Consider the following 22636-nt stretch of genomic DNA (forward strand, 5'->3'; position numbering starts at 1 on the left):
CTCGTAACAGCAGAGCCATCTCTCCAGCCCTATTTTTTTTTTCATAATTTAAGGTTGGAGAGTTAGTGTAAGGAAAAACATGTAGATAAGCAAGTAACTACAACAAAAGCACGGTGAGAGATAATATCTTCCTCATATGTAGTTTCACTAAAATTAAGATTAGTTATTTAAACTTAATGGGTGTGTATATATATATATATATATATATATATATATATATATATGATGTGTGCAAGACAGGGTGACTTGTGTGGTGGGGTGCAAGTGCCACGGTGTACGTGTAGTGATCAGAGGACAACTCTATGAAATCAGTTCTCCCGTTTCATTTTTCTGTGGCCTCGGATGCAGTGAGCACCTTTAGCTACCCAGCTAGCCTACCAGCCCTGCATTATTTCTTATCATTTAGGAAACACATGAAGGAAAACTCCAGGTAACTTAGACAATTTAAAAAATATATATAAATCTAAAAGGGTTTTAGAGGTATGGGAAGAGAGGTATAAATATTGTGAGGATGGTTTGAGTTCTGTTTGTATGGTGTTCGTTCACTCACCACTGTGATAGAAGATGAGATTCACTCAGCTCTCCTGGAGTCCATTTGAGTGTGTCCTCAGAAGTGGGTAAAAGTTTGAGTTGAGAAATATAAATCTAAGATTTAGCTCTTGAAGGTTTGCAGAACAAGTGGTTAGAAGGACTCCTTCCCATCCAGGCGGAAGGGACTCTGATGTGGTGTCATTTGTAAATTGATGAGGTTATCAGTGTCCACTCTTGCTCACTAGTTACCTGTCTTCTGGGAAGCCACTGGAGGGAATCTAGAATGAGCCTTGAGTTCTCTTACGTATAACTTTTTTTTATCTTTAAAAGTTACATTTTCAGCTGGGTGGTGGTGGGACAGGCCTTTAATCCCAGCAATTGAGAGGAAGAGGCAAGTGGATCTCCATGAGTTCGAGGCCAGCCAGGCATACAGAACAAGTTCCAGGACAACCAAGGCTACACAGAGAGACCCTGTCTCAAAACAAAGCAAAGCAAAACAAAACAAGTTAAATTTTCACAGGGTAATGGTGGTGCAAACTTTTTATCCCAGAACTAGGGAGGCAGAGGCAGGTGGATTGCTTTGAGTTTGAGGCCAGCCTGATCTACAGAATGAGCTCCAGAACAGCCAGGGCTACACAGAGAAACCCTGTCTCCAAAAACAAACAAACAAAGTTCCATTTTATTTATTTATTTATACACACACATATATATACATATACATGAGAGAGAGAGCATATACATATACATATATATGAGAGAGAGAGCGAGCCTTTACTATTTTCGTAGAAAGGGGGTTTACTATTCTCATAGGATGATATCAAGACAGTAAGTCATGATTACAAAACAAGAAGACCAAGCAGTTTGAACTAGTAAAATCTGAAGTTATTATAAAAGAAAGGGGTAAAAGGAAAAGAATTCTTTTCCATACAGAATGCTGAGGCTTATTTTTAAAAGATCAATGTTTTCAGAGAGTCTGGAACCTGTAAATAGCTGGGAGTTCACTGTTTCTTTCTTCACCTAACCTGCTTAGTTTTTTTTTTTTTTTTTTTAATTTATTTATTATATGTAAGTACATTGTAGCTGATTTCAGACTCACCAGAAGAGGGCGTCAGATCTCATTACAGTTGGTTGTGAGCCACCATGTGGTTGCTGGGATTTGAACTCAGGACCTTTGGAAGAGTAGTCAGTGCTCTTAACCACTGAGCCATTTCACCAGCCCGACCTGCTTAGTTTTATCCATAAGGTATTTGCGTGTTTGGATTTTCTATGGAACAATGAACAGCTCCTTCTCCTGCTCAGTGTGCTGTGTCAAGCAGGCATACTGCTTTTGTCTCTCTTTGGCTATCTGCTTGAGTCCAGTCTGATGAGTGACTGCTTTCACTCTCCTTCTACAAGGTCTCTATCCTGGGTGTATTATAGACCCTGTCAACTAGTTCTGGGGCCGTTTGCAAGTTAGTCGAAACATCAAACTCTTCAACTTCCTTTTCCGTGTCAAAAAAGAACACGTGCTATGCTCCAGTATAGGGTAATACCAGGGCCAGGAAGCTGGAGTGGGTGGGTTGGGTTGGGGAGCTGGGGGAGGGGGGAGGGGATAGGGGATTTTCGGAGGGGAAACTAGGAAAGGGAATAACACTTGAAATGTAAATAAAGAAAATATCGAAGGAGGAGGAAGAGGGGAAGGAGGGGAGGGGGAGGGGCAAAGGGAGGGGGAGGGGGAGGGGATGCTTATTCTGCTGCTTCCCCCTGGAAATCCAGCAGATGGCGCTCTGATTTCAGTCTTTCAATTTTCTTTGCTTCTGCAATCCTTTTCATCTCTATGTACTTGATGTCCTGAGTTCTCATCAGCTTTAGCTGCTCTGCTGTTACTTCTTCCTTGCTCTCTTTGAAAATACGAACTCCATCCTGGATTTGGGACGGAGTCACTTTAATGTAGAATTCTTCTGAATTTTTTTCAAGAGCCTGCTTCCAGAGAATTGTGAAGAAATCTTGTTTTTTATGATGGTCATTTGCTCGAAGTTTGTAATCTTTCTTTTTCTCCAGAAAACCCAGGTGTTTTCAAAAGCCAGGCTGGCTTCGTTCTCTGTGTTCTCGCTGCCCAGTCTTGGCAACCTTGGGGAAAGCCACCAATATGCCTACTGAGGTCTAGGAAGTGCTCAGCAAATTCCACCACCGCGACCACACTACCTAACCTGCTGCATCTGACCCATGACCATATTTTTATTGCTTTAAAGAAGCTTTTATTCTTGGATTTGGTACGCGATTAAAAATATTTTAAGATTTATTTATTTATTATATGTAAGTACACTGTAGCTGTCTTCAGACACTCCAGAAGAGGGCGCCAGATCTCGTTACGGATGGTTGTGAGCCACCATGTGGTTGCTGGGATTTGAACTCTGGACCTTTGGAAGAGCAGTCGGGTGCTCTTACCCACTGAGCCATCTCACCAGCCCTAAAAATATTTCTAATGCTATTTTGTAGATCTTCTCTCGGGATTTCTTCTGAGGAAATGGCTGGAGTTTCCTTGATGAAGGCACATTCACGTTTCCCAGTACTTACATGATTTTGGGACTCTTTGTGTCTTCCAATATACATAACTGATTAGTTAGGTCCTATACCATTTTGTAGATGTGACCCAGATAAGGAGAATTCTGAAGAAATTCTGCCATTTAACTTTTGGGTTCTCCGTCAATTCAAATGGAAGTTGTGGAGTAACCAAAATATATATAGGGCAACTATAAGATTCAGAGTGTTAGTGGAAAAACTTCATACTGTGTGTGGAACTGGACACCTCTAGGAAAACTTATTTAGTATAAGAAACACCATATCACATTCACCAGATATGATCATGAGGGTCATTTGTATAAAGAATCTACTGAAATAGGAAAAGGGAGATGTGGCTAACATCCTTCCCATCTAAGCCTCTGGTTTGGCCAACAAAATGAGGAAAAGAACAGATGAGATAAAGGTGATAAGAGAAATAGAATATGCCCTTCAAGTCCAAACTTTAGTGGGAAAGGAGAGAAAAATCTGTAATAAAAAAAGCAGGAAGGGCCTCACCATTGGCCTCTTACAAGAACCTAGGGTTATCAGGAAATATTCAGCACTTAAACTTCAGGAATTAGGGAAAGCTTTTAAACTAGGAATAAAAGAGCCTGGTGCAATCTAGCTCATGGGGCTTTGGGACAAGAAAGAAATCAAATGGAATCAGTCTGACAGCAGTGAAAGGAGGAAAACAGAAATGCAACTTCCCATCCTTCATTAAGGGACAGAATGCATGACCCGAGACCGTCTGAGAGAAGTAAATGCCTAATAGATTGGCATATCACAGCCAATAGTAACACGTGGCTAACTCCATCTGAAGTCCCCATAAATGGCAGGGGCTGGAAGACCAACGAAGCAGGAACAGGAGAAACTGAGGAACTCAGAATAAGAGACACTATATTTGAACCCCAGTTCACGAGGACAGATAAAAGAACACTCACGTGAGGAGCTAAGCAAAGTTTGAGCCAGCAAATATCCAGGCCAGTAAAGAACTTTAAGAACCATGATGAACAGTTTGGTGGGGGTAAGAACTTTATATAGTAGAAAGGGCTTTTGCAGATCAGAGTGACCATCAAGGAAACAGTATCTGTAAAGTGAGAAAGCTCCCCCCACCCCACCCCCACCCCCCGGCCACTGAGGAACTAAGAGTATGGTAAAGCAGAGGAAGAGGTCTGTCTGAGTTACTTAGAGAGAAACCTGGAATGCTTTATGTTAGCCAGAGTTCCTAAGAAAAACATTGCTGAAAATCCAAATTTTGTGCTAAAGGGCTTCTGGAAGGCTTTAAAGCATGAGGAATGGTTGGCAGAGGGCATCTGTGATAAAAGAATTCAGGTGAAGATGATCAAGCTAGGGGTAGGTAGGTGAATATTCCTGAAGACTAAGTATATTTCTTTTTAGAAAAAGTTCATGCTATAGACTCTCAATCAAATTTGTTGAATGGTGAAGCTCAAGCTATAGCAACAGCTACAGTGACAACCCTGCACTCTCCAGACCTAGGGATCTAGCAGGTGTATCAGGCAAGAGCAAGGCCATGTGTCACATTGGTCCCAAGTAGGTCTATTCTCATTAACTCAGATCCAGCGAGTTGGTCATGGATGGAGAAATGTATGAAGACACCATGGAGGAGCTCCAAGATACGAGAACATAACAACTCAAAGAAAACGACTGAGAATTGTCTAAGCTAATTAAGCTAGCAGATTTTCTCCATGTTCTGTACCCACCATGAACTGTGGAGGAATTGATACAAACAGATGAATTCATTCCATGCTGTGTTTGATATTGCTTATTTTCAACTTTAGTATCTTCTTAATTGTGAACGTCTGGGATCACCTGACACTTGCATAGAACAGATGAAACAGACTTTTTGAGTCCTTCAATTGTATCATCTTTGTAATCCCACCATTTGTTATGGGATGGTGCTTCAGGACATTGCCTTGTACTGTTCAGTCTCTGATAAAAGTTTTGTTACATGGATAACACAATGCTCAGCTTCGAGTGTTTTGCAGATTTGACAAGCCATTAGAGAGACGCCCAGGTACAATGGTACTTCTGCCTACTTTAGAATCCTACCTGGGGGGATAGTTGAAAGGAAAAGGTACAAAAGGGAGCCTACTTGTGTGAACAATGATACTCCCAGAAGGCTCATGATAACTAAATGAAAATCCCAATGCATGGATGGGCTGCCTACCTGAGAGTTGATGGCTATGGAAACCCTAGAGCCCCCACAAACCATAAATTCTATTGCTATACTTGTTGGTTGTATGCCAGAACTAGAAAGTAAGACTGTGCTTGCTGAAGACGGTGCTTTGACCTGACCTTCACCATATAGGACATGCTTAAATTAAGCTAGAACAGAACTAGACGCTCCCACCTTGCTGGACTGTATCATAGTGTCAGAGGATACCATGAAGGTTGCTGGTAAAGAACTGCCACCCACATTCCTGCTTACCTATGGACCCTGATTGCTAACACACTGACATTCCAGACAGAAATGAGAGGAATGTTCCCCTCATTCAGTAGTAGTGAGGCTGTTATGGGTAAGACTAATAGCTTTCTGATTGGATTTAAGGCCCACTCCACAGGAGGGAGTTCATATCTGGCTTGAACAAAAGCCTGTAGATGGGCTGGTCACAATGGGGAAGCAACTTCTATTGGTTTTTTGCTTTGTTTTTTAAATATTTTGATTAGGTATTTTCTTCATTTACATTTCAAATGCTATCCCAAAAGTCCCCCATACCCTGCCCCCTCACTCCCCTACCCACCCACTCCCCCTTTTTGGCCCTGGTGTTCCCCTGTACTGGGCATATAAAGTTTGCAATACCAAGGGGCCTCTCTTCCCAATGATGGCCGACTAGGCCATCTTCTGCTACATATGCAGCTAGAGACACGAGCTCTGGGGGTACTGATTAGTTCATATTGTTGTTCCACCTATAGGGTTGCAGCCCCCTAGCCTTCTATTGTTTTATTAGATGGTATTATGTGTGCCTGTCAAATTTCCTTATAAACAACTTGGTTTTATGTCATAGATCATAGAAGATGTCAGCATCAACTCATGAGTACCATTGAAGCTCTTGTGATCAAGTGACTGTTGTTGTGGTACTGTGGCCTAATTTTTAGACTTAACACATGTAAGATACATAAGTCATCCCTAATTCTTAGATACAACAGATATGGAGGACACTCCTTGCAAGGCCTCAGGGACCATTACAGAAGAGGTGGTAGAAAGAATGTAAGAGCTGCAGGATGAGGGTGGAGTGAGTGCTCTAGGAGACCAATACCTTACATCCTACAGGGAAGCTCCTTATCCAGAAGTTACACAGTTCAAGGTAGCTCCAGGAAGTCCCTGGAACTGACCAGATTCACTAAGGCACCCTCTCAAGAGTAAACAATAGTGGCTGCTGAGAGTTTCTTTAGGGAAGCAGAGCTGCAATGAAGATTCTCAGACAAAGCCAGCTGCAAAGGAGACTTTCAGACCAGACTAACTGCCAAGAAGGAGCAGAAAGTATCCAAAGTGCCTAGAAGATGTACAGACCAATCGAGTCACTTGAAAAGGACATGCTCCAACCAACTGAGCTACCCCCCCCAAACTCTCCAGTTTGTGGAGGAGTCTGTAGCCTGTAAGTATGCTTCCATTTCCCAGCTTTTGTGAGATGTCACTTGTGTTGGGTGGACTTTGCTGATGCCTCTGCCTTCGAGTCATTTCTGCTTCTGGAAGTAAGCTCTCACCCATAATTCTCTAAGTAACCCCAATGAAACGTATAGTTTAACCAAGTTCAACTCTGCTGCTCTCTGCACTTTGTTCTGTCCTCGTCTCCCTATCTGGTGTGAATAGAAATCTGTGTTGTGTCGCCAAAAGATAAGTCTCCTCTCACAACAGACTTAAATTCCATTCCCATCCGACTTCATGGAAAGACAATGCACCTAATATAGTGGATTTTAAAGGACGAAGCCTGGAGTCACACATTTGTAATTCCTGGAATTATGAAGAAGAGGCAGAAAGAACGTAAATTCAATCCCAGTCTGTACTTTGTACCAAGTCCCATGTCAGTTTTTCCTATGTAGGGGCACCCTGTGTCAATCACACACACAAAAAAGAAAAAAGAAAAGAAAAGAAAAGAAAGGAAAAGAAAGGAAAGGAAAATAAAATAAAAGAAAGAAAGAAAAAAAGCCAGGCATGGTGGCACACACCTTTAATCCCAGCACTCGGGAGGCAGAGGCAGGCAGATTTCTGAGTTTGAGGCCAGTCTGGTCTACAAAGTGAGTTCCAGGACAGAGAAACCCTGTCTCAAAAAAAAGAAAAGAAAGAAAGAAAGAAAGAAAGAAAGAAAGAAAGAAAGAAAGAAAGGAAGGAAGGAAGGAAGGAAGGAAGGAAGGAAGAAAGAAAGAAAGAAAGAAAGAAAGAAAGGAAGGAAGGAAGGAAGGAAGGAAGAAAGAGAAAGAAAGAAAGAAAGAAAGAAAAAGAAAAAATAAGAAGGAAAAAAAGAAAAAGAAAGAAAACAATAAAAGAAAATTCTCTAGATACAGGACTTTAGGAAATATAACTTTCCAAGGCTACTACACAAGGAAAAGGCACTGAAGCAGTTTACAGTGTCCTCAGAACTGAATGATAACATTGAGAGACTGGTCAAAGCAGGGTAGACAGGGATCACACTACAGAGCTCAATAGAAGACAGTAACTGCACAGAATGAACCCTACAGGTTTGTTTTATTCTTTAAGATTTAGTTTTGGGGTGTGTGTGTGTGTGTGTGTGTGTGTATTGTTTACACATGTGCTACCTTGAGTACCTGGTGCTTTCAAGGATAGAAAAGCACAGTGAGTCCATTGGACCTGACATAGGTGGTTATGATCTCTACTGTATGCATGTGCTGGGTATTGACTCCTGGTCTTCTGCAAGAACAGCCAATGTTCTTAATTCCTGAGCCATTTCTCAGCACCTGTGATTCTGCAGAGGCCACCTTCAACATTTGTCTAAGTACCAAAAAATACAGATTTGTAAGGAACCACCTGAGGGTGAGACACAGAACATCTGAAAAAGTTATAGGAAAAGATGTGTGGTGCTTACCAAGGCAGTGTGCATCATCATTAGTTAGGATGGACAGATTCATAAGTCAAAGGCCAAAGGGCAAACTGATCAGCCAGGACGTTCCTCAAGTTAGGAAAGAACCATAGCCTGCCCGTAGTGCTCCCCCCATAAATCACAAGGACTGAATCAGGAAGACCCAGAGAATACTCACATCTCAGAGCAAATGGCCACAGCAGTGAACTGACCTTCTTCATACACAGTGACTTCTCCCATATCTTGTCTATCAGTCACCACATATAATATATGCAACACACAGAGTAACCTATTCATCCAAGTTTATATTAGCACCACAGTTTCCACTCAGCAGGAGGCCATTGAAAGTTAAATTTGGGAGAGTCAGAAAGAGAGCTTGTGTGAAATGACTTCTATTGTCAGGCAGGTGACAGACAGAAACCTTAAAACAGTAAGTTCTACATTCTGTGCTCAGTCAGAAGTTGGCATTCTCTAGCAGTTCTGTCCTGACTGTAAGGCAGATGTGCAAATAGTGTTTAGGAACTCAAGCTCTAATATCTGGTCATCTCCCTACCTTTTACACAGAAATAATTACAGCTTTATAGATGGTATATGTGAGTATGAGACTAAAAGGCTACTACAGACACCTAGAAGAATGTCTTGTAGGCAGCACATAGTTGAATCTTACTCTTGCACATAATGACTTTTCTAAAAATCCTCTGTCCTTTGCATATGAAAATCATTCCTCGGGGCTGGTGAGATGGCTCAGTGGGTAAGAGCACCCGACTGCTCTTCCGAAGGTCCAAAGTTCAAATCCCAGCAACCACATGGTGGCTCACAACCATCCGCAACGAGATCTGACGCCCTCTTCTGGAGTGTCTGAAGACAGCTACAGTGTACTTGCATATAATAAATAAATAAATCTTAAAAAAAAAAAAGAAAATCATTCCTCAAACATTTGAGATATTGGCCAACATGATTTGTATTCCTAGATAAAGTACAAGGCCAAGATCAAATTAGTATGAATATGTGGTTTAAACAAAAACTGAATATATATTTATTTATATATTTATATATAAATTTATATATATATATTTATACATTATTTTCTGATTATGGTTCTACATCATATAACTCTTCCCAGAGCCTCTACATATTCGCACTTACCCGAATCCACCCCATCCCTCTCTCTCATCAGAAAAGGATCAGGCATCTTAAAAAGAAATAAAATGATAGTAACAAAAAATAAGATAAAATTAAAACAAATGACAATAAGAAAAAAATAAATGGGCAAAACTAAAGCCAAAGAAAAAGTCCAAGAAATACATAGACACAGTATGTGCAAAAAGCCCCACAAAACTACAAAACCAAAAGGAGTACATAGCAACAGTCATGCTAAAAAAATGTGAGAGACAAGCAAGCAAGCAAAAAAACAAAAAACAAAAACAAAACCCTCCCAAAATGTCACTGAGTTCTAAATCTAATGAGATCATTATGTGATTTTTTTTTCTTTGAGTTTGTTTATATAGTGGATTACATTGATGGATTTTTGTATATTGCACCACCCTGGCATTCATGGAATGAAGTCTAGTTCATATTGGTGAATGCTGTTTTTGATGTGTTTTTAAATTCAGTTTGTGGATTTTATTGAGTATTTTTGCATTGATGTTAATAAGTGAAATTGGTCTGAAGTTCTATTTCTTTGATGGATCTTTGAGTGGTTTAGGTATCAGAGTAACTGTGGCATTATAGAATGACTTAGATAATGATCTTTCTATGTGTATTGTGTGGAATAGTTTGAGGAATATTGCTATTAGCTCTTTTTTGAAAGTCCGGTAGCATTCTACACTAAAACCATCTGGTCCTGTTTTTTTTGTTTGTTTGTTTTGTTTTTGTTTTTGTTTTGTTTTTGTTTTGTTTTTTGTTTGGAGACGTTTAATGAATGCATTGTAGTAAGAGCTGACAGAGACCAGTGCAACTTGAGATCTATCCCATGTGTAGGTACCAAATCCCGACACTATTACAGATGCCAGGTTGTGCTTGCAGTCACGAGCCTAGCATGACTGTCCTGTGAGAGTGGCTACCACCAGGTGACTGAAACAGATGCAGATAGTTATAGCCAAACATTGGACTGAGGTCAGGGACCCCTATGGAAGAGTTATGGGAAGGAATAGAAGAGCTGAAGTGGAATGCAGCACCATAGGAAGAGCGATAGAATCAACTAACATGGAACTCTCAGCTCACAAAAGCTGCCAACCAAAGAGCATATAGGCTGGTTGGTGACCCCCACCTGCCTTGTCTGGCCTAGTGGGAAAGCATGCTCTTAGTCCCATAGAAACTTGATGCCCATGGGAAGAGTGATGCTAGCAGGGTGATGTGGGAGTGGGTGAATGTGTGGGTGGGTGGGTGGGTGGGTGGAGGGCATCCTCTCAGAAGCAAAGTAAAGGGGGAATGGGGTGAGTAACTCATGGAGGTGAGAGCCACAAGGGTTCCAATATTTGGAATGTAAATTAATAAAATAAAAAAGAGTTTCATTTCCTTTTAAAACTGCAAACACTATTCTCATGCAAGGATACAGGACACTAAATTTAATCTGAAGCTTCCTTTCGCAAGATGGTCCTTTTTAGTATGCTAATCCTACAGATCCATGATCCTGGGAGATCTTTTCATCTTTTGATATCTCCCTCAATTTTTTTTCTTCAGAGACTTTAAGTTCTTGTTATATTGACAAGAGGAATCTACAGATTCAATGCAATACTCATAAAACTCCCAAAACCATCCTTTTTCCTTCCTTCCTTCCTTCCTTCCTTCCTTCCTTCCTTCCTTCCTTCCTTCCTTCCTTCCTTCCTTCCTTCCTTTCTTCCTTCCTTCCTTCCTTCCTTCCTTCCTTCCTTCCTTCCTTCCTTTCTTTCTTTCTTTCTTTCTTTCTTTCTTTCTTTCTTTCTTTCTTTCTTTCCTTTTAATTATTTTTTATTGGTTATTTTATTTATTTGCATATCAAAGGTTATCCTCCTTTGACATTACCCTTCCACAAACCCTCTATCTCATGTGCCTTCCCCCTGCTTCTATGAGGGAGACTCCCCCCACCCACTCCCACCTCAACACCCTAGCATTCTTCTATGCTGTGGCATCTAGGCTTCACAGAGGCAAAGGTCTCCCTTCTCATTGATGGGCAGTCCTCTGCTACATATGTAGCTGGATCCATGAGTCCTTCCATATGTACACTTTGATTGCTGGTTTAGTCCCTTGGAGCTCTGGGGGTGGGGGTGTGGTTGATTGATATTGTTGTTCTTCCTATGGGGTTATGAACCTCTTCAGCTCTTTCAACCTTTCCTCTAACTCCTCCATTGGATTCCCCATACTTAGTCCAGTCATTGGCTGCCAGTATCCGCATCTGTGTTGGTCAGGTGCTGGCAGGGCCTCTCAGGGGACAGACATACCAGGCTCCTGTCAGCAAGCACTTCTTTGCGTCAGCAATAGTGTCTGGGTTTGGTTTCTGCAGATAGAATAGATCCCTAGGAGGGACAGTCTCTAGATGGCCTTTCTTTTAGTATCTGCTCCACTCTTTGTCCCTGCATTTCTTTTAGACAGGAGCAATTCTGGGTTAATATTTTTGAGATGGGTGGGTGGCCCCATCCCTCAACCAGGGTCATGCTTAACCTCTGAATATGGTCTCTACAGGTTACCTCTCCCCTTTGTTGGGTATTTCAGCTAATATCATCTCCACTGGGTCCTGGGAGCTTATCGCTTTTGTGGCATCTAGGATTTTCTAATAACTATCCCCAGCTCCCTGTATTCCACTGCTACACATCTCCTTTCAATTTCCTGACCCTCTGTACTTCTCCCCCAACCGAGTCTCCTCCAGCAAATGATCTTTCCTCCTTTCCCCCCCTTCTCTCTCCCTCCCATGTCCTTCCTTTGTTCTATATCCCCTTCTTATTTTTGTTCACCCTTCTAAGTAGGACTGAAGCATCCACACTTTGGTCTTCCTTCTTCTTGAGCTTCATATGGTCTGTGAGTTGTATTGTGGCTATCCCAAGCTTTTTTTCTTAATATCCACTTATCAATGAGTTCATTCCATGTGTGTTCTTTTGTGACTAGGTTACCTCACTCAGGATATTTTCTAGTTCCATCCATTTTCCTGCAAATATCATAAAGTCATCGTTTTAAATAGCTAAGTAATATTCATTGTGTAAATGTACCACATTTTTTGTATCCCTCCTTCTGTTGAGGGACATCTGGGTGTTTTCTCACTGCTGGCTAATACAAATAAGGCTGCTATGAATTTAATGGAACATGTGTCCCTTTTATATGTTGGAGCATGTTTTGGAGTAGTATAGCTGGGTCCTCAGGTAGTATTATGTCTAAACTGATTTCCAGAGTGGTTGTACCAGCTTGCAATCCCACCAACAATGAAGGAGTGTTCCTCTTTCTCTACATCCTCACCAACATCTTCTGTCACCTGAGTTTTTGATCTTAGCCATTCTGACTGGTGTGAGGTGAAATCTCAGGATTATTTTGATTTGCATTTCCCTGATAACTAAGGATGTTGAACATTTCTTTAGGTACCTCTCAGCCATTTGATATTCCTCAGTTGATTTCTTTTTAGCTCAGCACCCCAGTTTTTAATAGGATTATTTGATTCTCTGGAATACAATTTCTTGAATTATTTGTATATTTTGGATATTATCCCTCTATTGGATCTAGGGTTGGTAAAGATCTTTTCTCAGTCTGTAGGTTGCCCTTTTGACTGTTGACACTACCCTTTGCCATACAGAAGCTTTTCAATTATATGGGATCCCATTTTTGTAGTTGATCTTAGAAGCTGAGCCATTGGTGTTCTGTTTAGGAAAATTTCCCCTGTGCTGATAGGATCTTTCCCACTTTCTCTTCTATTAGATTCAGTGTATCTGGTTTTATGTGGAGATCCTTGATCAACTTGGGTTTTAGGTCTGTACAAGGAGATGCAAGCAGATCAATTTGCATTCTGCTACTTGCCAGTCACCACTTGAGCCAGCACCATTTGTTAAATATGCTATCTTTTTACCACTGGATGGTTTTGGCTTCGTTGTCAAATATCAAGTGACCATAGATGTGTGGGATCATTTCTGGGTCTTCAATTCTATTCCATTGATCTTCCTGCCTGTCTCTGTACCAATACCTTGCAGTTTTTTATTACTATTGCTCTGTAGTACAGCTTGAGGTCAGGGATGGTGATTCCCCAAGAAGTTCTCCTGTCATTGAGAATAGTTTTCCCTATCCTAAGTTTTTTGTTATTCCAGATGAATTAGAGAATTGCTCTTTCTTTCTATCTCTGTGAAGAATTGAGTTGTAATTTTGATAGTGATCACATTGAATCTGGAGATTGCTTTCATAAAATGGCTATTTTTACTATGTTAATCCTGGTGATCCATGAGCATGGGAGGTCTTTATTTCTTCTAAGATATCCTTCCATTTATTTCCTCAGAGACTAGAAGTTCTTGTCATATATATCTTTCATTTGCTTGGTTAGCATTACACCAAGGTATTTTATATTACTTGTGACTGTTGTGAAGGGTGTTGTTTCCATAATTTCCTTCTCAGCTCATTTATTCTTTGAGTAGAGGAAGGCTACTGATTTGTTTGAGTTAATTTTATATCCAGTCACTTTGCTGAAGTTTTCAGGTTTGAGAGTTCTCTGGTGGAATTATTGGGGTCACTTAAGTATACTATTATATTATCTGCAAATAGTGATATCTTGACTTCTTCCTTTCCAATTGGTATCTCTTTATCTCCCTTTGTTATCTAATTGCTCTGGCTAGGATTTTTGAGTACTATATTGAATAGATAGGAGAAAGTAGGTAGCCTTGTCTGGTCCCTGATTTTAGTGAGATTGCTTCAATTTTCTCTCCATTTATGTTGATGTTGGCTATTGGTTTGCTGTATATTGTTTTTACAATGTTTGAGTAAGGACCTTGAATTCCTGACCTTTTCAAGACTTTTAGCATGAATGGGTATTATATTTTGTCAAATGCTTTTTTCAGCATCTAGTGAGATGATCATGTGGTATTTGTTCTTTGACTTGGTTTATATAGTGGATTATATAAATGGATTTCTATATATTGAACCATCCCTGCATCCCTGGGATGAAGCCTACTTGATCATGGTGAATCACTTATGAACATCACTTATAAATATCAATGCAAAAAATACTCAAAAAATTCTTGTGAATCTAAGAACACATCAAAAACAGCATTCACCAATATCAACTGGACTTCATTCCAGGGCTGCATGAATGGTTGAATATAAGGAAATCCATCAACATAATCCACTATATAAACAACCTCAAAAATAATCACATAAGGGGCCAGTGCCAGGCCACCTTGAGCACAAACTCGGCGGACAGTACCATGGTCTCCAGAGGTCTCTCCACACCCCCAGTGCCCTGGCACACCCAGGATCTTAGGATCACTGGTGAGTTAAACACAACATCTATTCCAACAAAACTGGGAGTCCCTGGAGCCAGCAGGAGCTGAGACACAGGAACCCCACCTGACCAGCGGCTCAGGTTCCTACCAATCAGCTCTGGTATACCTTGGTTTCAAACTCAGCGGACAGCCCAATGGTCCCCAGAGGAGGTACCACTTTCAGGCACTTTAACATGCCCAGGATCTTAGGATCCTGGTATCCCAGGATGCCAGGATGCCAGGAGGCCAGGATCCCAGCATCCCAGCATCCCAGGAGCTTGGTCACACCAGGATCTCAGGGTCTCAGAGGAAGCTTGACTTCCAAGAACTCTGACATACCCAGAAACTCAGCATCACATTATCCCAGAATCACAGGATCACAAAGAAAGCTGGACTCTGAGAAGTTCTGACTCAACTGGGATTACAGGAAGGACAGGGTCCAATCAGATATATAAAGGGCAGGGAGCACTTGAGATAATCTGATGGCGGGAGGCAAGCCTAAGAAGAGAAGCAACAGAAACCAAGGTTACTTGGCACTATCAGAACCCAACTCTCCCACCATAGCAAGTCCTGGATTCACCATCACACCAGAAAAGCAAGATATGGATCTAAAATCACTTCTCATGATGATGATGGAAAACTATAAGAAAGACATAAATAACTCACTTAAAGAAATAGAGGAAAACACAGGTAAACAGGTAGAAGCCCTTAAAAAGGAAACCAAAAAATCCCTTAAAGAATTATAATATATCCAAACAGGTGAAAGAGTTGAACAAAACCATTCAGGATCTAAAAATGGAAGTAGAAACAAAAGAGAAATCACAAAGGGAGACAACTCTAGAGATAGAAAACCTAGGAAGAAAGTCAGGAACCATAGATGCAAGCATTACCAACAGAATACAAGAGATAGAAGAGAGGATCTCAGGGGCAGAAGATTCCATAGAAAACATTGACACAACAATCAAAGAAAATGAGAAGTGGAAAGGATCCTAACCCAAAACATCGAGGAAATCCAGGACACAATGAGAAGACTAAACATAAGGATAATAGGTATAGACAAGAAGAAAGATTTCCAACTTAAAGATTCAGTAAATATCTTCAACAACATTATAGAAGAAAACTTAACAAAAGAGATACCTATAGACATACAAGAAGCGTATAGAACTCCAAATAGTTTGGACCAGAAAAGAAATGTCTTCTGTCACATAATAATCAAAACACCAAATGCACAAAACAAAGAAAGAATATTAAACTCAGTAAGGGAAAAAGGTCAAGTAACATATAAAGGCAGACCTATCAAAATTACACCTGACTTCTCCCCAGAAACTATAAAAGCCAGAAGATCCTGGGCAGATGTCATACAGACCCTAAGAGAACACAAATGCCAGCCCAGACTACTATATCCAGCAAAACTCTCAATTACCATAGATGGAGAAACCAAGATATTCCACGACAAAACCAAATTTACACAATATCTTTCCACAAATCAAGCCCTTCAAAGGATAATAAAGGGAAAACTCCAACTCAAGGAGGAAAACTATGCTCTAGAAAAAGCAAGAAATTGGGGACTTTTTGGATAGCATTGGAAATGTAAATGAGGAAAATACCTAATAAAAATTTAATTCTAAAAAAAAAAAAAAAGAAAAGAAAAAGCAAGAAAGTAATCTTTCAATGAACCTAAAAGAAGACAGCCACATGAACAGAATTCCAACTTTAACAACAAAAATAAAAGGAAAAGACAATGACTTTTCCTTAATAACTATTAATATCAATGGGCTCAATTCCCCCAATAAAAAGACATAGACTAACAAACTGGTTATGTAAACAGGACCCAACATTTTTCTGTATACAGAAAACCCACCTCAGTGACAAAGACAGACTCTACCTCAGAGTAAAAGGCTGGAAAACAATTTTCCAAGCAAATGGTCCCAAGAAACAAGCTGGAGTAGCCATTCTAATATCTAATAAAATCGACTTTCAACCTAAAGTTATCTAAAAAGATAAGGAGGGACATCTCATACTCATCAAAGGTAAAATCTACCAAGATGAACTCTCTATTCTGAACATCTATGCTCCAAATGCAAGGGCATCCACATTCATTAAAAAAACTTTAGTAAAGCTCAAAGCACACATCGCACCACACACAATAATAGTGGGAAACTTCAGCACCTCACACTCATCAATGTATAGATCCTGGACACAGAAACTAAACATAGACACAGTGAAACTAACAGTAGTTATGGAATAAATGTACTTAACAGATATCTATAGAACATTTTATCCTAAAACAAAAGGATATAACTTCTTCACAGCACCTCAGGGTACCTTCTCCAAAACTGACCATATAACCGGTCACCAAACAGACCTCAACAGATACAAAAATATTGAAATAATCCCATGCATCCTGCCAGATTACCACGGACTAAAGCTGATCTTCAATAACAACATAAATAATAAAAAGTCCACATACACGTTGAAACTAATCAACACTCTACTAAATGATAACTTGGTCAAGGAAGAAAGAAGGAAAGAAAGAAAGAAACGACTTTTTAGAGTTTAATGAAAATGAAGCCACAACATAACCAAACTTATGGGACACAAAGAAAGCAGTCCTTAGAGGAAAACTCATAGCTCTGAGTGCCTCCAAAAAGAAACTGGAGAGAACATACACAAACAACTTCACAGCACATGTAAAAGCTCTAGAAGAAAAGGAAGCAAAATCACCCAAGAAGAGTAGACTGCAGGAAATAATCAAACTCAGGGCTGAAATCAACCAAGAAGAAACAAAAAGAACTATACAAAGAATCAACCAAACCAAGAGCTGGTTCTTTGAGAAAATCAACAATATAGATAAACTCTTAGCCAGAGTAACTAGAGGGCACAGGGACAGTTTCCTAATTAACAAAATCAGAAATGAAAAGGGAGACATAACAACAGAACCCGAGGAAATCCAAAAAAATCATCAGATCCTACTACAAAAGCCTATACTCAACAAAACTGGAAGACCTGGATAAAATGGACAATTTTCTAGATAGACACCAGGTACCAGAGTTAAATCAGGATCAGATTAACACTCTAAACACCTCCATATCCCCTACAGAAATAGAAAGAGTAATTAATAGTATCCTAACCAAAAAAAGCCAAGGACAAGATGAGTTTAGTGCAGAGTTCTATAAGACCTTCAAAGAGAACCTAATTGCAATATTGTTCAAACTATGCCACAAAATAGAAACAAAATAGAAATGAATGCCAATTCATTCTATGAAGCCAAATTACTCTGAAACCTAAACCACACAAAGAACCAACAAAGAAAGAGATCTTCAGACTAATTTCCCTTATGAATATCCATGCAAAAATACTCAATAAAATTCTTGCCAACTGAATCCAAGAACGCATCAAAATGATCATCCATCTGATCAAGTAGGCTTCATACCAGGGATGCAGGAATGTTTCAATATATGGAAACCCATCAATGTAATCCACTTTATAACACACTCAAAGACAAAAACAAGAAAAATGAAAACAAACAACCCCTCCCCCACATGATCTTCTCATTAGATGCGGAGAAAGCATTTGACAAAATCCAACACCCATTCATGATAAAAGTCTTGGAACGATAAGGAATTCAAGGTCCATACCTAAACATTAAAAAAGCAATATATAGCAAATCAGTAGCCAACATCAAACAAAATAGAGAGAAACTTGAAGCAATCCCACTAAAATGAGGGACTAGACAAGGCAGCCCACTTTCTCCCTCACTATTCAATATAGTACTTGAAATCCTAGCCGGAGCAATTAGAGAAGAAGAGGAGATCAAAGTAATACAAATTAGAAAGGAAGAAGTCAAACTATCACTATATGGGCATGATATGATAGTATATATAAGTGACCCCAAAAATTCCACCAGAGAACTCCTAAAACTGATAAACAACTTCAGCAAAGTAGCTGGATATAAAATTAACTCAAACAAACCAATGGCTTTCCTCTACACAAAGGATAAACAAGCTGAGAAAGAAATTAGGGAAACAACACCCTTCACAACAATCACAAATAATATAAAATACCTTGATGTGACTCTTAACTAAGAAAGTGAAAGATCTGTATGATAAGAACTTCAAGTCTCAGCCGGGCATGGTGGCGCACGCCTTTAATCCCAGCACTCAGGAGGCAGAGGCAGGCGGATTTCTGAGTTCGAGGCCAGCCTGGTCTACAAAGTGAGTTCCAGGACAGCCAGGAATATACAGAGAAACCCTGTCTCGAAAAAACCAAAAAAAAAAAAAAAAAAAGAACTTCAAGTCTCTGAAGAAGGAAATCAAAGAAGTTCTCAGAAGATGGAAAGATCTCCCTTGCTCAGGATTAATATAGTAAAAATGGCTATCATGCCGAAATCAATCTACAGATTCAATGCAATCCCCATCAAAATTCCATCTCAAACCTTTACAGAGTTAGAAAGAGCAATTTGCAAATTCACCTGGAATAACATAAAACCTAGAATAGCAAAAAATATTTTCAACAATAAAATAACCTTTGGTGGAATCACCATGCCTGACCTCAAGCTGTACTACAGAGCAATTGTGAAAAAAACTGCATGGTACTGGAACGGAGACAGACAAATAGATCAATAGAATAGGATTGAAGACCCAAAAATGAACCCACACAGGTATGGTCACTTAATCTTTGAGAAAGGAGATATAAACACCCAGTGGAAAGAAGACAGCATTTTCAAGAAATGGTGCTGGCACAACTGGCAGCATGTAGAAGAATGAGAATTGATCCATTCTTATCTCCTTGTACAAAGCTCAAGCCTAAGTGGGTCAGGGAACTCCACATAAAACCAGAGACACTGAAACTGTATAGAGGAGAAAGTGGGGAAGAGCCTCAAGATATGGTGGGCACTGGGGATAATTCCTGAACAGAACACCAATGACTTATGCAGTAAGATAAAGAATTGACAAATGGGATCTCATAAAATTCCAAAGCTTTTGTAAGGCAAAGGACACTATCAATAAGACATAAAATCAACCAACAGATTGGGAAAAGATCTTCACCAATCCTACATCCAATAGGGGGCTAATATCCAATACACATAAAGAACACAAGATGTTGGACCATCAAATAACCCTATTAAAACCAAATAACCCTATTAAAAAGTGAGGCACAGAGCTAAACAAAGAATTCTCAACTGAGGAATACCGAATGGCTGTGAAGCACCTAAAAACATGTTCAATATCCTTTATCATCAGGGAAATGCAATTCAAAACAACCCTGAAAATACCTGTGGAATACCTCACACCAATCAGAATGACTAAGATCAAAAACTCAGGTGACAGCAGATGCTGGCAAGTATGTGGAGAAAGAGGAACACTCCTCCATTGCTGATGGGATTGCAAGCTGGTACAACCATTCTGGAAATCAGTTAGGTGGTTCCTCAGAAAATTGGACATAGTACTACCAGAAGATCCAGCAATACCACTCCTGGGCATATACCCAGATGATGCTCCAACTTTTAATAAGGACACATGCTCCACTATGTTCATAGCAGCCTTATTTATAATAGCCAGAAACTGGAATAACCCAGATGTCCCTCAGCAGAGAAATGGATACAGAAAATGCGATACATTTATACAATAGAGTACTATGCAGCTATTAAAAACAATGAATTTATGAAATTCTTATGCAAATGGATGGATCTGGAGGATGTGGTCCTAAGTGAGATAACCCAATCACAAAAGAACACACAAATCATTTCTATTCAGAAGTCCCTGTGCTTGTTCACATCAAAAGATGAATAGTTGTCACTTCTGTATTGCCAGTATATGATAGAATGCTTTCAAGAACAGTTGGTTTGTTTTCTGGCTCAGAAACCAAGTAAGAGTTCTGAGCGTTTTGGAAGAGTATTCTCCACCATCTTAGAGAGCCTCAGAGACCTGTGATTTGCTTTACCCTTATAAAATTGTTCTGTTGCTAACTCAGTAGCTCAGAATTGAGTGCAAAGGTAAACCCACTGTTAGAATTCCAAGCCCCTTAGTGTAATATTGCACCTTCTTATGTGTAAGTGTAATGTGCACACAGTGCTGAGCAGAGATACTCTTCAGTAAACATTTAGAGAGAGTGGCATCTTTGTCAAATATTAAAAGGATCGAAAATAAATCTTTAAAAAAAAAAAAAGGGCTGGTGAGATGGCTCAGTGGGTAAGAGCACCCGACTGCTCTTCCGAAGGTCCAGAGTTCAAATCCCAGCAACCACATGGTGGCTCACAACCATCCGTAACAAGATCTGACTCCCTTTTCTGGAGTGTCTGAAGACAGCTACAGTGTACTTACATATAATAAATAAATAAATCTTTAAAAAAAAAAAAAGGATCGAGTTATATTTGCCCTTTTTTGAGTCTTAGATTTTGTTGCTTGGTCTACATGTCTGTTTTTGTGCCAGTACTGGGTCATCCAACAAACCAGCCAGTATTGGCTATTAATGATACACCCAGGATGTGAGCCCTTATTGTGGTGAGCTCTCAAACTCCATTTTCCCCAGGTGTTCCTTTGGTAAATATGAGGTTAAAATTCATGGAGGCAACAACATCCTTGGTGTTAAGGATACTAAAAGAAGTATATGAGACCTTTTTTTGACTATGTATCAGTTTCTTACATCGTATCTTCTGCACCTGAGATTCCCTCTTTCATCTCCTGTATTCTGTTGGTGATGCTGGCATCTTTTGTTCCTGTTTTCTTCCCTAGGGTTTCTGTCTCTGGAATTCCCTCAGTGTATTCTCTTTATTGCTTCTATTTCCACTTTTAAGGTCTTGTACAGTTTCATTTTTCTCCTTTACCTGATTGATTATACTTTCTGGTATAACTGTAAGGGGTTTGTTTCCTCTTTAAAGATCACTACCTGTTTTGTTCTTTTTTCCTATATTTCTTTAAGGGATTATTCATTTCCTTAGTAAAGGCCTCTATCATCTTCATAAGACCTAATAGAACAGAAAGTGGAGAATAGCCTGAAACTCATTCTGACAGAAGAAAACTTCCTGAACAGAACACCAATGGCTCAGGTTCTAAGATCAACAATTGATTAATGGGACCTCATGAAACCTCAAAGCTTCTGTAAGGCAAAGGAACCACTGTCAACAGGACAAAACAGTAGCCTACAGATTGGGAAAGGACCTTCACCAACCATTTATCTGACAGAGATGTAGAACTCAAGAAGTTAAATAGCAACAACCCAAATTAACCCAATTTTAAAATAGGGCACAAAACTAAACAAAGTTTTCTCAACATAGGAATCTCAAATGACTGAGGTGCACTTAAAGAAATGTTCAAAGTCCTTAGTCATCAGGAAAATGCTAATTTCAACAGCTCTTACACTGCTAAGAATAGCTAAGATCAAAAACTCAAGTGGTAGAACATGCTGGTGAGGATGTGGAACAAGGGAAACACTCCTCCATTCCTGGTGGGATTACAAACTTGTACAAGCAGTTTGGAAATCAATTTGGCAGTTTCTCAGAAAACTTGGAATAGTTCTACCTCAAGACCCAGCTATGCCACTCCTGGGCATAGACACAAAAGATGCTCCCCATCCCACAAGACACTTGGTCAATTCTCTTCATAACAGCTTTATATATAATAGCCAGAAAACTGGAAACAACCTAGATAACCCTCAAGTGAACGATGTACAAAGAAATGTTTTACATGTTTGCATGGTATATATCACTTATAAGTGAATAATAGCAATAAACAACAGGTATTACCAATAGAGGAATCTACCAATCTGTAGCATGAAACCCATGCTACATTCCACAAACCCAAAGAAGCTAATGTGAAGGAAGGTACAAGCAAGGATGCTTGAATTTCACTTAGAAGGAGGAATAAAATACTGATAATAGGCAGATGGAGGGAGGAAAATGGGAACTACATGGGAGAGAAATAGGGAGAGGAATGTTCCATTCAGGATCAGGTGTGGGGAGGACCAAGAGGCATGTCCAAATAACCATTAGAATAAATGGAAATCTGCTTCTGATATCTCCAGGAAGAGCCAGAGACCTGGGATAAGGGAGGCCCCCCAAGAATCAATGGGGATGTCCTTAGC

At 39.8% G+C, this 22636-nt stretch overlaps 1 pseudogene; it reads right to left on the bottom strand.

The window, feature by feature from the left end:
- Window positions 1-1495: 1495 nt before the first annotated feature.
- Window positions 1496-3123, bottom strand: LOC110307038 (putative U3 small nucleolar RNA-associated protein 11; annotated as a pseudogene).
- Window positions 3124-22636: the final 19513 nt, after the last annotated feature.

The sequence above is a fragment of the Mus caroli genome, unplaced genomic scaffold (assembly GCF_978045245.1).
Source record: "Mus caroli unplaced genomic scaffold, Mus_caroli_1 scaffold_2, whole genome shotgun sequence".
In the NCBI taxonomy this organism is placed as follows: Eukaryota; Metazoa; Chordata; class Mammalia; order Rodentia; family Muridae; genus Mus; species Mus caroli.